The sequence below is a fragment of the Cupressus sempervirens genome, chromosome 2 (assembly GCF_028749045.1).
Source record: "Cupressus sempervirens isolate cs-2001-9-10 chromosome 2, ASM2874904v1, whole genome shotgun sequence".
Taxonomy (NCBI): Eukaryota; Viridiplantae; Streptophyta; class Pinopsida; order Cupressales; family Cupressaceae; genus Cupressus; species Cupressus sempervirens.
Window position 1 is genome coordinate 201,988,012 of NC_143119.1, and position 5,130 is coordinate 201,993,141.

General features: G+C 32.0%; 1 long non-coding RNA gene across 1 annotated transcript; it reads right to left on the bottom strand.

Annotated features, from left to right (window-relative positions):
- Positions 1-692: 692 nt before the first annotated feature.
- LOC149571763 (uncharacterized) lies at positions 693-980 on the bottom strand. Its single transcript, XR_016358704.1, has 2 exons — positions 929-980; positions 693-742 (listed from the first exon to the last, which is right to left on the bottom strand). It is a non-coding gene; the product is annotated as an uncharacterized LOC149571763 (long non-coding RNA).
- Between the last annotated feature and the right edge of the window lie 4,150 nt (positions 981-5,130).

Sequence of the window (5,130 nt, forward strand, 5' to 3'; positions counted from 1 at the left end):
AAGAATACTATTTTATCCTTATTTATTTAACAAATCTAAAATGAGATAATAAGTTTATTCCTTTTCCTGGAAAAGCTTCAACTAGATGTGAAAATTGAAACATGATCAAGATATGGATTGCATTTCAGATAAGAATACTATTTCAAATTTTAAATGTTATAAGGTATGAATTTTTTAACTAGAAAATAGAATATGTTAAGGCTTGCAGCTTGACAGTTGCAACAGATCCTTGTTTATTTACCAAATCTTAAATGAAATATGTGGCTATTCCTTATTATTAGGAAAGGTTGCACTCGACCTAAAAACTAATCCTTGATCAGGATATAGATTACATGTAGATAAAAATACTATTTTTTTTGAAATATTATTACATAAGGTATATAAATTTAGCAACATCATAGGAGACAATCACCTTGCAATTTTGACAGCTACTTGCTAAATTACCAAATCTAAAATAAAATAATGTGGCTATCCCTTATTCTTCAAAAGCTTGGACTAAGTTTACAAGAACCATTTAGCACATGCTATGAATATTGTAAATATATAGAGAAAAGATTTCCAGAATTTCTAAACTACATTGACTTGCATCTCTATATGTTCAATGTGTGCTTCTTTCTTCAGATGCTTTGAAACTTTGCTACTTACTTGCCATGTATCTAAGAGCCTTCTTAGATCCTCGATGTTATGCTTCCTTCTTTGTTCTACCTATACCTGCTCCTACTTTTTCTCCACTAAACAAGACCTAAACTCAATAAGAATTTTTGTAACAAATATAAATAATGTCAACATTAATTTAATCAATTTGTAGTATTGAACACATTATCTTTAAATTAAACTTAATATAACTTCCATGGGGATGTAATTAGAACCAATTCATTTATTATGCACTATTTTCCTTCTATAAAGGCTAGCAACCTAGCAAACTAACCTCCACAGTAAATTGGAGCTCCATTGTCTTATCCAAAAGAGAATTAAATTCCAAATGAGAAACAACTAATCAAAAATCTAGTAGCTAACAAGATACAAAGACAATCATGATACAAAGCAAATGACAGTGTGACAAATCCCAGCAGAATACCTTTTTTCCACATTTCATTGCAATTTCTTGTAAAACTCCCATAGCATTCGAAGCATTGAGTATGTTACCTCCTCCTGGATTGCTATTAGTTGGTACTTTGTTCATGGAAGATTCTTCATCTTCTGATTAGCTCAATCAAAATAATACCTTTAGTTTAAAAAATCCACCAGCATTTCCATATACAAGTTAGAACTAGAATTTGCATTATAATTGCATATACATTTATTTAAGCTTGTCAAATCTCTCTCTAAAAATAATAGATAAATGTTACAAAACTCATAGTTCCACTAAATTTTTGCTTCACATTTCATTTGACATTTTTTCTATTTCTGACACCTAATTTATGTCAAGCTTGGCACCAATTGATTTTGTGTAGCTTTTTATGGTCACTTCCTCGTGAAACACCAATTTGGGGGAGAGACCCCCTCTGCAGGAGTTCACAAGGGGATATTTCATTTATCTATTGTTCACCATGTTGTACAACCTTAACCCAATCCAAACTCAAATGAAAGATCTCTAGTAAAGAAGGTGTGTATATTCTTGCACTGCTTGATTGACATAGATATTTTTCTTCTTAAGAGCAGTTATGTTACCAAGCTCTCAAAAATATTAATTTAAAGGTTGAGCCAAGTTATTAGAGGATGTCAAAATTAGCCACATGCTTCACATCCAATATACATGCATGGATACATGAGAATAAAAATATAAATGTAAAGAATAAGGTTACTAAATAATAGCAATCAAAATGATAGTTATTAGAAGAAATTTTTTTCTATATTTGGGAAAATATTAAAATCTTTCCTAACAAATAAATACCTAAAAGGGAAACCAAATCTAGAACCATATGATTACTATTTACTCTGTCATCTCGAAAAATTCCCTGCTAGAAAGGAAATTTTAATAAGAAAGTCCCTTACAAAAAAATTCACTTTCAGATAAATTGCAAATACATAATAGTCAATACATGAATGTAGCAACAATTAAAATGCCCACCTCCTCAGAAAGTCACCTTTTAGCCTCGCCTAGACACCTATCAATTGCAGGAGAAATCTCCAAACCATGATTGAAAGAAGGCTGTTGAATTTTTTTTTCTAAAGAAAGAGAATCAGACTAAACAATTAGTCCTTGAGTTGGCCTTGTAAGTTTCCTGGGACTCATCTCTTCTTTTGCTCCAATCCATCCACTAGGTACTTGATTTGGAGGTACTGAAATTCGTAATGGTCTAATAGCTATAGGAGGATTAGCTAAATTATGTTTTCTAGTATCTTGGCCATGTTGCAGTATCAAAATCCACCTTCTTCTATCATGTTCCAGTTTTGATTCAGGAACTTCACCTTCTTCTTGAATTGGGCCTTTCCATTCAAGTCGAAGTGTTCTCCCAGAATAAATGTCTTATGTCTTTTGTACCTTTTTTGTGCTCTTTGTTGCTGTTTATCCTTACTTTTGGGAAAAACATTAACAATCAAGGGGAATGAGGCAATTTGTACCAAGATTATTTAGGAATGGAGAGATTTATGGTCCAAGCATGAATGGTTAATGAAGGTCTAATATAGCACACAATGTCTGAATCAACATTGGAATTAATTAGTCTTACAAAATGGTTGATATTAGTTCACCATGTTGATTATGTCCTAGGTATAGTTGGTTCTAGCATAAGTATGTAAAGATAATACATAAGATAAAGCAACTTCAGATGTGTCAACCAACTATTTTTTCAAGGGTCAATATGCCCTATGGATGTCCCTATCTAACTATATATCTTTCAATTGGATATAATAACTAATTTATGTGCTTCTTCATGACTATGTTTGACTCATATAATTGTGATCTCTCTAGCACTATGATGTCATTTAATATGTCTTGCTAAAGCTTGTAAATTTTGTTCCTTTTGCCATGTCATGTAATATGTCTTTCCTTGTCACTTATATGTTTTGAAATTGCTGTTAGGCCTTGTAGCTTGTATAATTTGATTGCTGGAGAGCTTCTACAGCTAAGCAAGAAGGTCGTAGCATGAGTTATAGCCGCCCACTCAAGTATGAAAATTGTATATTTTTTAATCTATGTATATTTTAACTAGACTTTTAGCTTATATGTTTTGAAATTTCTTTAGTGGCTTAATGTTGTAAGGTCTCTTGAAATAAGACCTTCAAGTGGTTGGTCAAAGTTTTACAAATAATCTTATCCACAAATTTACCTAGAGCAATTGACTGAATGTTATAAAAGGTGATTGGGCTACATGTCTTAGGAATAAAGTCAAAGAAAGTATTTTTAAAATATTAAAGTATTTAGCTAGGTCTAAGAAGATTTGTGTACTTTTGATAGTTTTTCTTAGTTTGTGAAAGTTGTAGACCGAAGTTTTCATTGCCCGATTTTTGCTTCCTACAAAGAACGATCATGTTAGATAATATAAGTGAAGAACAAAATAGGGAGACAATTGCTAGATTGTGGTCTAACTTGAAAAGAAAAGGTGATGGAAAATTTTATTGTCCTTGCAAAATTTGTAAGGGGTTAAATTGTAGAAGACTGCTAATCAAAACAATTAAGAGACATTGTACGAGAATGGTCACATTGAAGGGGGGCATGACTATCATCCACTGGTAAGTTCTTCATTATATCAATTTAACAATTTATATACATATGAAATCACTTGATGAGTTGATTATCATGGTTTATTTATGTTAATCAATTTTATATAGGTTGATCTCTCTAGGGAAGTACATGATATGAACCACAACAATTCGAAGAATATGGTTTTCAAAGTGGAGGAACATGGAGGTTGGAATATCCAAGGTGAAGATTATGATCCGATAGAAGATGATGATCATGTGCCAAAAAACACAATTGAAGATGATGGTATAAACACATTGATCCATGAAACATTTAGTCCAAGCATATCTAATCATGATGATTATGATAGCCTCGATGTACCTCTACTTGAGAAGGCATACGAACCCCTATACAAAGACTCCCAAACAACTCTTCTCTATGCTATATTGTTGTTGTTGAACTTGAAGGTTATAAATGGTTTATGCAACATAACAATGTCACGTATGTTAAGGTATGTCATATATGTCTTTATAGTTAACAAAGGGTGAATAACGTACCACTAATATTGTTTATATTAACAACTTATATTTTTTTTTGTAGATTGATAGGCGAGTTTTTGTTACCACCATCAAATATTCTACCTCGCTCATATCAAGAATTATCTACTATTATGAAAGATATTGGAATGGAGTATGAAGCAATACATGCTTGTCCCAATGATCATATTATATATTATAAAGAACATGAATTTGCAACACAATGCCCTGTATGTCATAAAAGTAGATATCGAATAGATCGACTAACAAAAAAGGTTCCTCAAAAGGTTCATCATTACATCCTCATTATTTCACAGATGTGATGATTATTTAGGTGTAGTAGCTTGGCTCAATTTATGGATTATCATGCATGCAATAGGAGTTGAGATGACATTATTCAAATACCTATAGATGGTTTGGCATTTATGCACATAGAGGAAAAGTGGCAACACTTCAAAGAAGAACCTCATAATCTCAGGCTTTTATTGGCAACGAACGGTGTCAATCCATTTGGAGAGATGAGATCTGTTTACTCAATGTGGCCTATTTTGGTTATCAATAATAACATTCCTCCGTGGATGTCAATAAAGAGGGAGCACATTATGTTGGCAATGATTGTTCTAGGTACCTTATCATTTGATAGTTATTAATTTACATGTACTTAAAATCTTGAGGTAAAATGGTCACAATAATAATGTAATGTTATTGTTCATTCAAGTAGGTAAATGTCAAGTAAAAGATATGAATGTATATATTGAGCCTCTTATCGATGAGTTGGTGGAGTTATGGAACGATGTCACTATGTATGATGTGTCTAGACCAATAGGACAATGACAATTTCAATTCCATGCAATACTTGCATGGACAATACATGATGCCCCATGCCTAACACATTTTTGTGGTATGTTATAGAGAATTGAAGTTGCGCACGATAATTCTAATTATAAAAATCAACATATTTAATAATCC